This window comes from Rhyacophila brunnea, unplaced genomic scaffold (assembly GCF_057557595.1).
Source record: "Rhyacophila brunnea isolate RB1 unplaced genomic scaffold, BYU_Rbru_1.0 scaffold_20, whole genome shotgun sequence".
Classification (NCBI taxonomy): domain Eukaryota; kingdom Metazoa; phylum Arthropoda; class Insecta; order Trichoptera; family Rhyacophilidae; genus Rhyacophila; species Rhyacophila brunnea.
In genome coordinates, this window is record NW_028232860.1 from 15,749,499 (window position 1) to 15,762,526 (window position 13,028).

Genomic DNA, 13,028 nt, shown 5'->3' on the forward strand with positions numbered 1-13,028 from the left:
ACTAAAAACGTTACCCATTTACTTGAAAAAGAAAACATTTCAATGAATATATTATTATTGTTACTAATAGAACAATAAACAGAACATTAAATGGACGGATGTTGAATTTTGTTTGAACTGTTTGAGTTTATACGTGTATGTTTAATATATCTTCTCACTGTCTCTTACACAGTTTCATATGTTTTCTCTCATGCGTTACAGATAATTTAAAACGAGTATGAATTAGACGATTTCCTCTGCATGGGATTTACGTTTAGGTTTCTGAACACATAATATTACTGTCGACTTTGTTATGACTAAAATATATCTAACTGTAAAAATGTAGTTTTTATATAATTATTGAGAGCGCCTTTCTAAGTGAACGATCAGTCTAAGAGCGGAATGCAGAAACATTTGTCATAACTAAAATTTCCTTAGCAGAAAACACTATGCAGAAACACTGTCCTTAGTTAAGATCATTTTTATTGAAAATAATACCATATTTAAAAATTCTCGTTAGGTAAATTAGGTAAATTATTTTATAATCGTTAAACGATGACAAAAATATGACAACTGTATTTTATAAATGCAATAACTATAAATACATATTAATATTTAATTATAATACTCTTATGTTTCCGTTATAAGTCATTATACGTGATTCCACAGGCACCGCAAGATATTTTTTTAACATGGTAACACTAGCGTCAAGTGTCATTTTCACCTGGCATTTTGTATTTCTGCGGGCTGGCGTATCAAAGTAAAATAATATTCTCCAATTACATGCCAAACGAATTAACACTATCAATATCCATATTGAGATACATTGTTAAATGAATTTGAGTGTATGGACTGTTTTATAGACATGCGAATTTATTTTGACAGCAGCTGTCAGTGGTAAATGGTAATACAGAAGGGGGCGTGTTCATAACAAAAGTAGTCTATGGTTAAGGATTCCTTAACTCTATATTCGGGATTGTCTATAGTTAAGTCATGCTTTTCGACGACTTATCCTTAGGATCAAAATCTTAGATTGTGCATTCCGCTCTTAGTCATTATAACATCATGTGCATTAAGTACCTAGTCGAAACTCGAAATTACTTTTTATCGTGTCAATTATTATTAAAGATGTTTCGAACTTGTAGTAAATACACGTATCTATATAATATTATATTATAACAAATGATTACAAACGAGTTAAGTTTCTTAATGAGCATGATTTTATTATTATAGGAATAAGAATAATTATTCATTTTTTTGAGAAATGCTAAAATACATAGATCTTTTGTAAATTGTGGTTCATTGATCGTAAATTATTTTCTTTTCTCGAAATTCGGGTCAAATTAATGGCAGAAAATTGCAACAGTGAATCAATCAATGCTTCGTTAAGAAACTGAGTCTCACCATTTTTAAAAAATACTAATTAGATTAATTTTAAATGATTTCTTTTTCATTTAGTAAATTCTGTAGGTACAGACACGATTTTATAAAAAAATAAATAACCAATTTACTTACTTACTGAAAATTAGTAAACCATTAGTCAAAATATTGATTTTTCTCAAAGTCGTTTTCGTTGTACCATCAGTAGGTAATTTTCGACTAAATAATATAATAATATTACTTATACTTAAGTGAATCTTTTTGTTGTTGCAACAAAGGTATGGTAAAAGCGCTCCGGATTTGTGTTGGTAATGTTTGCTAGTATTGAAGCAAGGTATACAATATACACGAATTACTGTTGTAGCAAATAAAACATACATATTTTTAACACTTTCTAAAATAATATAGAGAATACTTACATCACATAAGTAGGTAAGAATACCTAATAAAAATATTAACACTTCAGAGAAATAATATTATCCACCAGAAAAATCTTTTTGAATAAAATGCCAGCGGGATTAGAACCGGCGCCTCCTGGGATTCGCACCCATGTGCTCTAACCGCTAAGCTATATGTGTTATATCTAACTGTGACTAAGTTAACTGATGTTTTTAGCAGAGGGTTGGGAGCGGATCCTTTTTGAGTTGCTTCGTTCCACCTAATACTTGCTCCAGCTTCGCTTCAGGGTCTGGTCTGCTCCAGGTAAAAAAATGTTTAAAAATAAGGTTTATTATTTGTTGTTTTCATTATTAATTATATTAAACAAAATTCCCGTCAGCAAATCGTCTTTCATTATCTGCCTCTTCTGTCAAAAAAGTGAGGTTATTTTTTACTCTGCAGTGTTTGCGTATTTTAAATAATTCTAGTGTTGCAAATTTTGTACTTTCATTGGATTTTAGGACGAAAATTTAGTAATAATAAAAAAAAACATCCGGAGCAGTGGAGCACTACACATTTTCGGTGCTTTCGGTAAAACCTCATTGGTCCACTGTTCCGTGCTCCTGTCTCTAGCTCCGCTCCAACGCTCTGGTTTTTACAATATAGGTATCTTTGAAGCGCTTTCTAAATTGCGTTAATTATTGGCAATCGGCTTTTGTATTTTAAATCAAAATATTTACCACGATTACCGCCGCCTCACCGATTAGGCAAAGGACACGAACAGAGAGTAAGTATTGAGGTAATTAATTGGTTTCAAAGTAGTTTTCCTCCATGTTTACTTTCTTATTTTTACAACGTTTTTCTTAGCTCGTATTCTTATTTGTCAGGTACAAATCTTGCAATCGATTTTTAACTAACTTCTCGACTAGTTAGACATTTTGAAACTTTTAGAATATATCAGAACACGATGCCAATGCATTTTTTAATACTTTTAGCCATCTTTAAGTAGAATTGAATTCATTTTCAGTTAATTCGGTTTTGTATGAAAAGTTATTTCGACATCATTATTGGTTGCTAGGAGTCTGGGGTCCTAGCAACTAAATTATTAATATATACGTGCTTTACTATGGAAATCAATATGACATTTCAGTATTATTTCTATCAAGTACATTTTTTTTAACGTATAAGCTAGTCAAGTCAAGTTTATATGATTCAACAGAAAATTTAAAAACATATATAAAAAGATCTTTTTGTTAAGTTTGTCAAGTTGCAATTATTATATTTATTCATTCTGATTCGGTACAATCCATCTACATTTTTGTTAGTTGAATCAAATTAAACCGGAATTTTTCGCAGTAAAGTTGGTTATATTCATAAACCGTTTTTTTATATTTCACGATCATGTCTTAACATGTTTGTTTATAAATTTTAATATCGCTAACGACATTTTATTTTCTTACATACATTTTCTATTTGTTTACTCATAGGTATATGTGAAAATATATTACTTGCAATCCTAAATGTGATTGAGGGTTTTTTTGCAATTTTTTCCAAATTGACGGAATAGGGCATGGATGGCGAACCTTTTTACGTACGCCTGCCAAAATTTCCCAAATAATATTTTTTGACTGTCTGCCGTGCCGAACAAAATAGTTGTAACAATTCTATTTAAAAAGTTCAAAAAATATAAATATCTTGTGTATTACTGTATTACTTAGATTGGTTCTTTACGCACAAATTGACTTCAAAATTATTGCTCCGATCAGACGAGGCATTTTCTCACTACAGTGGTCTCAATCATTGAAAAAAGATTGTAAATCGGTTAAAATAAGAGGTTTGCGGTGCTGCTTACCCCGCCGCCTATTGAGGTCAGTGCGATAATATTACGTGTGTCACATAAAACCTAAGGACTGACGTATGCAATTTAAATCGATTAAAGATTTAAATATGTCATTTATGCATGAATTTCGTCGATTACGTTTGTTTATCGATTGGTAAATATTATTAAAAACCGAAGAAATAACTTATAGTTATTTCGTCATTATTTTTTAATATCCTCCATTCTCATTCCCCATTCGCTGCTGATTAGATAATGATTTTTTAATTACCACCTTTAAAATGCACGTTAATTACATCGATCGGCTGCGCCTGGTCATTACGCGCCGGGTGCGTCTTCAGCGTCCAAAGTATTAAGTATGTTTATTTGTAGAAAAAAATATTTTATAAATTAGGTAGGTACTGTATCTAATTTTCTTTCTCTTCAAGTTTCACTTCAACTTTCAGTTGAAAAGCATTGGCGTGCCATGCAAAATAATCTCGCGTGCCATAGGTTCGCCATCCTTGGAATAGGGAGTTAACCGACTTTCAAACCATCATGTATACAGCAAATATTTATAAAATGATAATATTGTTCCAAGTCTGCAGACAGCTGTCGTAACTTTATGCAGAATGCAAGGGTTTTAGCACCCAACTTTTTTTTTAATAATAATCTACAGAACCCGCAAAGTAACATAACACATAACAGAATCAAAGCAAAGCTGTAGATTTTCCTTTGTCATCCAATAATATAACAATAATAATTGTAAAGAAAGTTTCGAGGTTATGAAAACATAATAGCTTGTAACTTGAACCTCAGTGAGAAGTTAATTGAATTTTGCTGAGTGAAAAGCTCCCATCCCTCCAAAGCGAAGCGATTCTGTGGAAATGTATTTTTATTAATAGGTCGTTCTGTTAGCTTTCTTTTAATAAATTTTCATCAACCTCCGATGGAAAAGTCGGCCTTTTTTAATACCCGCTAATAAAAAAGTAATTATTTTTTGTGTTTTGAAAAATAGCTGCGTACGCGTTTCATGAATATTTTAAAATTAGCCGTCAATTTAATTATAGGCATACAGTACCAACAATTTATAATTAAGTTAATGTCGCTTTTAAAATGTTTTCCAATTATTGTTTGTTAATAAGTTACTTGCGACAAGAATTAAAATAAATGCCTTTGGTATTTCCAAATTCAATTAAATGGGTGAGGGAACTGTACCGATTATCCGGATTATCGAATAATTTTTGTCAACTAACAAAATAGTTAGTGGCTACCCAGTAGTTATTTGTATATAACATTGCAACTTTGTACACAGATTAGAATTTAAACTTCTATTATGACGATACATCAGTGAAACGGCAAATAATTTTCAACTATAGGCGCGACGAAATTTTGGACTCGCTGGCATTCGGACAGAGAACGTCGAGCTGGGAACACGTCAATTTGATTCGTGATGGTGACGGGGGTATTAATTCAATAAATCGTGTAAAGATGACTAAAAACGTTACCCATTTACTTGAAAAAGAAAACATGTCAATGAATATATTATTATTATTGTTAGTAATAGAACAATAAACTGAACATTAAATGGACGCATGTTGGATTTATATGACAAATTGTATTTCGTTCGGCGTGCGTCATTTGCACCCGCGACCCGCAATCCGCGCATCGCCTAGCCACGATCTTTTTAGACCGTGCCTCAACTGAGGTATAGCCTTAATATAATACCAGCTGGAGTACCCGGCTTCGCACGAGGTATAGGTAAATCATTCTACAGTGGCACCATAGTGCATATGTATTGGAATTGTTTGCTGCAATGCCTGATTTAATGTTAACAAACAATACCACTACAACTGCAAGTTGCTTTTTCCACACCCATGGTGCCACTGTAGAATGATTTACCTCTAACTTCATCGATCGATATACATTTATCTGACTTTACAAAACAATAATAATTATTAATAATTAACATTATTTGATATTATTGACTGCTGATGAGATAATTACCAATTAATTACCACATTTAAATAGCATGCTAATTATATCTAATGGCCATCTAATCGTTACGCGCCTAGCGCGTCTTTAACGCTGAAAGACTTAAAACATCCAGGCAAATACCAGGTCAAAATGAAAAATTATCGTGATCTCTCATGAAAATTTAAAATTCGAATTGGCAGAAAACGCAACTTGAACAAACAAACCTTGATTTTTTTATATTATGTAGATACCAGTTATAGCAATGTACGAAAAGGAAATGGAACAAACATATTTTGATTATGTATTATATAAATATGTGTTTCCTAACCTTTTTATAACTGCGGACTGGTGAAAATATGAGATATATATCGTGGATTGCTAGCAAATAAATTTAAATCAAATCATACCTATATTATAACAGACATCACAGTTTGGTTGCGAATAGAAAATGAATAACATGGAAATTCTATTGTTAATTTAAATAATTAGAAACCAATCAGTTAATAAATTGTTCCTCCTAGAATTTTGAAATATCAATATTTATATTATGTACCTATATGAACATAAATAATTCAACACTTCTGAGAAAATATGTGACTAATATGTAGGTAAAATCTTTTCTAAATAAAGACACCCAGCAGGAATCGAACCTGCGTTTCAAGATTTTTTTTATTGTAACTTACTTGTACCTGCTCGGAGTAATTACATACTGAAAGAGGCAATCAGGCTAGGATCTTGGCGCCCCCCCCCAATTATCAATATGGTTAAAGTGTGACGCTCTACAGTAACATTTTCCAAATGGTGTTTGAGGTAAAATAATTAAGGATAGGTTATTTTTAACGATTTTTTTTGTGTTATATCCACTTGAATTATGGAGTTGTCGAGAAAACAATCAGAAAACACACAACAATCAAAAATTACATCGTACAACCACATATTTTTATATTTTATATTTATACTTTTTTAATATAATAGCAAATTTGTGATGTGTGTTTATTTCATTCATTTGGTCGACCCGCTACGCCGGGCCTCCAGGAAAGAGCCCTGTCAGCCCCACCATTGTGGGGGCCATGCCCTTCATATATGTATGTGTATATTATATAATCAAAGCCTGGTTGTTTGTGAGTGTTTCACTTATATTTACACTACACTATAGTCATTGGGCTTAATAGCCTATTGTAGTGTTAAAAAAAGAATGTATTTATATATATATATATGCCTTTAAATTGCTGTCATTTGTGTTATTACATTACTGATAACAGAACAAATATAAATATGAATATTAATGCGGTCAGTGGAATTAGAATGCTTATTTACAAATAATGTCAAAATATAAATCTGTTTCTAATATCTATTAGGTATCTATAGGCGTATCTGTTGTCATTGACATATTTATTCTAAGTTTTCATACTGCCCATAGCTTAATGAAAAATCAATCGATTTTACTGATACGAATTGCTAAAAATACTTCATGGTTCAAAATAACCGAGAAGGTTGATTCCACTCTTATCTGAAATGAGCCTGATTGAATCAGTACGCTTTTAGGAGTTACATAGTAATAATATTGAAGCGGAAATATACATATTATAGCAGTATATTATTATAAAATAAATCAAAATTTCTAATCCATCTATAAAAATCTATTTTTACTCTGCCCGACATAGTTTTAAACGGCATATTATATTCTCATGTACATGACTGAGGTTAAATATAAGTTGTACGTATGCAGTTCATCGTGGGACACTTATTCGTGCGCCGCAGTACGTGAAACATGAGCTCGTATAATATTTTATGACGAGTTCTTCGTTGAAAATTTCACCGTGGAATACATTTGTGCATATCTTACAAAATTAGGCGATAGTTTGCAAATAGTACTGTTCCAATTAGATTAACCCTAACCTAACCTAGTAAAGACATCTCATAAAATTCGCCACATGTTGTAGCATACGTACAAATATACTCCACGGTGAAATGTTCAACGAAGAACTCGTCATTTGATTAAATGTTGCACGAACTCATGTTTCACGTAGGTACTGCGGGGCACGAATAAGTGTCCTGCAGTGAACTGTTTACGTATAAATTTCCGGATACGCACGACGGACACTAGATGTTACCACGAATCGCACGCCAACACAAACATAGACCCCTCCAAGCTCCAAGGCAATCCGCACATCACGAGACCCTAAGTTTGCCGTGAAACATCAACAGTCTTTTATGAAGTCTCATTAGCAGATGATACCTAAGGCTGAGGTCGCCACGGCTATACTTCAGCTGAGGCATGGTCTAAAAAGATCGTGACTGGGCGATGCGCGGATTGTGCAAATGACGCGAGCCGAACGAAATATAATTTGTCATAAAAATTCAACATGCGTCCTTTTAATGTTATGTTTATTATTATATTCGTAATAATAATAGTATATTCATTGACATGTTTTCTTTTTCAAGAACATGCGGAACGTTTTTTAGTCATATTTACACGATTTAAGAATATATTCCTCTGACGCCATCACAAAACAAATCGACGTGCTCACACCTCGACTCTCAGTCTCCGATTGGTGACGACTGCAAAATTTCGTTCGACATACTGTTGAAAATTATTTGCCGTTTCACTTATGTACGTCTTAACTGAGTTTATAGAGACTTTTTAATTTAAAAAATGCACATGGATGAGACGAGCACGGTGAACTAACATAAGTAAATGATCCTAATCAATAAATATACCCATAGGACAAAAAACAGAACTAAAACAATACTGACACATGAAAACTATGTGAAGACACTTCACGTCTGCAATAAGATGGAACATTTTTTTTAAACGCAACAAATCGGCCATTTTGGCGACCAGGTCGGACAGCTCGATGGGCTCAACAGCTAGCTGGTTGGACCGACTTGGGCATCTCTTTCCCTTTGGAACACATTCTCGGTCATTCCCAAAAGACGAGGTTTGCATCCAGTCAGTGACGTCCCGTGGGGGTAGGCAGATTGAGCGTCGCTTGAAGGCGGCAGATACTCTAAAGGCGGCAAATCGAGGAGAATCATTTGGTTTATATAGAAATAGTTAAGTACCTAAACTTAGTAATAACGAAAATTTCTTTCCATTTGGATACAAAATGTATTAATTACATAACATAAAAGTTTTAACAGGACTGTATTTTTTTGTCGATGTCTAGTTTACTTCCGATGCCCTTCGACGTCTATGGTGAACAGAAACGACACGTGCACGGATGATAAAAATACTATATAAAAAATTGGGGGGCATTTTGTCCTGGGACATCACTGCATCCAGTAGTTCTCCGCCACATGGACCTGTCGGTCGGGTGACATTTTTCTGTGCATGCCAGCTTAACTAATGTCATCGCAATGGAATAGGACGTCGTTCAATTGGTAAAGTACATTACCGCGAATCCAGTGGATGCGGGTTGGAGTACCTTTTCAAAGATTTTTTTCTAGTAGGTCTATATATCTGAGGTATTTTCAAATTATTCATGTATTTACGTCAGCACTTACGCAAATCTTATTTTAAACGATTATTTTAAAAGATTGTATAGGTTTATACTTGATATTAATATTCTATTTTTAGCGAGGCTATTTAGTTACGAAAATACTGTTTAATGATAATAATATGAAACGTTTAGGTACTATGTATTTTTGTCGTGGAAAATTGGTTATTAAAAGTGGGACACGATCGACGAGGCGTGAGCGCTTCTGGGTTGACAGATAATGCCTAATCGCAAATTGTCGATTAACGGCACTGATTAAATCAAATTACTGTTATTATCTCAAACAAACGAAAAACTATTAGACTCTAATAAGGGGTTCCCAACCTTTTTCTACCTTAGAGAGCATATTTAAAAATATCGGCAGGGCGGCGGGCGTTACCTATTTTTTAAAAGCAAATTAATGATTGAACATATAAAATAAAATAAATAATACTTAAAAAATAATTTTAAAATACAAAAAAATATTGTTTATATTCTGTAAACTGAATTCAAGTCATGGTTGCCTCATACATACAAAGTAAATGTTATATAAAAATTATAATATTATCAATCTCGAAGTCAGTGTGATCTTTGGCATTGCATTTCATTGGCCAGTGCCTCATAATTAGGAGAGTATGATGTTGATGATATTCCTGTTAGTAAACAATCATAGAAATGCTCATCGGTGAGTCAAGATCTATATTTTGATTTAAATTCAAATTCTTTTTTTTTTTTTTTTACATACGTGAACATTACAAATTATAAATTTAAGACGTTCGTAACATTACATTTAAAAGCAAAGAAATAGTATTAAAACAGTGTAAAGAAGAAAGAAATGTATGCAGTATCATAAAAAAACAGTATGAAAAGTAAATAGGTACAAATATTATAATGCATGGAAGCACACCGAATGAGCTATGTGGACCCTATTTTAAGAATTTGTAATATATCAACACCAGAAGCGATTTGGTTGAATAGAGTTAATGCTCTCCCACTTTTCCTCACCGATCAATCGATTTTACTGATACGAATTGCTAAAAATACTTCATGGCTCAAAATAGCCGAGAAGGTTGATTCCACTCTTATCTGAAATGAGCCTGATTGAATCAGTACGCTTTTAGCAGTTACATAGTAAAAATATTGAAGCGGAAATATACATATTATAGCAGTATATTATTATATACCCACGGTGGTCGCGCGGCTTAAGCTTTGGACTATCACGCCGTGGGTCCCAGGTTCGAATCCTGGGTCTGGCAAGTATACATATTGTTTTTCAATTTGTGTGTGAGTCAGGGTATGGACCTAATAGGTTGAGCAAGTGGCTGACATCCATTTCTCGTAGAGGCCCATATGATCCTATTAGGATTGGACATGGTCGGAAAAAATATTATTATAAAATAAATCAAAACATCTAATCCATCTATAAAAATCTTTTTTTACTCTGCCCGACATAGTTTTATCCGGCATATTATATTCTCATGTACACGACAGACACTAGATGTTATCACGAATCGCACGCCAACACAAACATAGACCCCTCCAAGCTCCAAGGCAACCCGCACATCACGAGACCCTAAGTTTGCCGTGAAACATCAACAGTTTTTTTATGCCTTGGAAAGTCTCATTAGCAGATGATACCTAAGGCTGAGGTCGCCACGCCAGTGTGCTATAAGGCTATACTTCAGCTGAGACATGGTCTAAAAAGATCGTGACTAGGCGATGCGCGGATTGTGCAAATGACGCGAGCCGAACGAAATATAATTTGTCATAAAAATTCAACATGCGTCCTTTTAATGTTATGTTTATTATTATATTCGTAATAGTAATAGTATATTCATTGACATGTTTTCTTTTTCAAGTACATGCGGAACGTTTTTTAGTCATCTTTACACGATTTAAGAATATATTCCTCCGACGCCATCACAAAACAAATTCACGTGCTCACACCTCGACTATCAGTCTCCGATTGGCGACGACTGCGAAATTTCGTTCGACATACTGTTGAAAATTATTTGCCGTTTCACTTATGTACGTCTTAACTGAGTTTATAGAGACTTTTTAATTTAAAAAATGCACATGGATGAGACGAGCACGGTGAACTAACATAAGTAAATGATCCTAATCAATAAATATACCCATAGGACAAAAAACAGAACTAAAACAATACTGACACATGAAAACTATGTGAAGATACTTCACGTCTGCAATAAGATGGAACAATTTTTTTAAACGCAACAAATCGGCCATTTTGGCGACCAGGTCGGACAGCTCGATGGGCTCAACAGCTAGCTGGTTGGACCGACTTGGGCATCTCTTTCCCTTTGGAACACATTCTCGGTCATTCCCAAAAGACGAGGTTTGCATCCAGTCAGTGACGTCCCGTGGGGGTAGGCAGATTGAGCGTCGATTGAAGGCGGCAGATACTCTAAAGGCGGCAAATCGAGGAGAATCATTTGGTTTATATAGAAATAGTTACCTAAACTTAGTAATAACGAAAATATCTTTCCATTTGGATACAAAATGTATTAATTACATAACATAAAAGTTTTAACAGGACTGTATTTTTTTTGTCGATGTCTAGTTTACTTCCGATGCCCTTCGACGTCTATGGTGAACAGAAACTACACGTGCACGGATGATAAAAATACTATATAAAAAATTGGGTCGGCATTTTGTACCGGGACATCACTGCATCCAGTAGTTCTCCGCCACATGGACCTGTCGGTCGGGTGACATTTTTCTGTGCATGCCAGCTTAACTAATGTCGTCGCAATGGAATAGGACGTCGTTCAATTGGTAAAGTACATTACCGCGAATCCAGTGGATGCGGGTTGGAGTACCTTTTCAAAGATTTTTTTCTAGTAGGTATATCTATATATCTGAGGTATTTTCAAATTATTTATGTATTTACGTCAGCACTTACGCAAATCTTATTTTAAACGATTATTTTAAAAGATTGTATAGGTTTATACTTGATATTAATATTCTATTTTTAGCGAGGCTATTTAGTTACGAAAATACTGTTTAATGATAATAATATGAAACGTTTAGGTACTATGTATTTTTGTCGTGGAAAATTGGTTATTAAAAGTGGGACACGATCGACGAGGCGTGAGCGCTTCTGGGTTGACAGATAATGCCTAATCGCAAATCGTCGATTAACGGCACTGATTAAATCAAATTACTGTTATTATCTGAAACAAACGAAAAACTATTAGACTCTAATAAGGGGTTCCCAACCTTTGTGTGCCCTAGAGAGCACATTTAAAAATATCGGCAGGGCGACGGGCGTCACCTATTTTTAAAAGCAAATTAATGATTGGACATAGAAAATAAATAATACTTTTAAAATACAAAAAATATTGTTTATATTCTGTAAAATGAATTCAAGTCATGGTTTCCTCATACATACTAAGTAAATGTTATATAAAAAATTATAGTATTATCAATCTAGAAGTCAGTGTGATCTTCGGCATTGCATTTCATTGGCCAGTGCCTAATTCTTAGAAGAGTATGATGTTATTGATGTTGATGATTTTCCTGTTAGTAAGCAATCATAGAAATGCTCATCGGTGAGTCAAGAACTATATTTTGATTTTATTAAATTCAAATTCATTTTTTTTTACATACGGTAAACATTGCAAATTATAAATATGAGACGTTCGTAAAATGACATTTAAAAACAAATAAGTAAGTATATTGAAGCAGTATAAAGAAGAAAGAAATTTATGTAGTATCAAAAAAAAAACAGTATGAAAAGTAAATAGGTACAAAAATTATAAAGCATGGAAGCACACCGAATATATCAATACCAGAAGGGATTTAGTTGAACAGAGTTATTGCTCTCCCAATTTTCATCACCGATGGCAAGTTAGTTCTGCGCCTGGGAGAACAAACAACCGATGCTTCCGATTTCTAAGATAGTTATCAGGGACACACAAGTCAATACCACTAAGAATGGGAGAATTCTCATTTACACCACGTATAAGTCGAAAAAAATACGTGGCCAAATATTGATA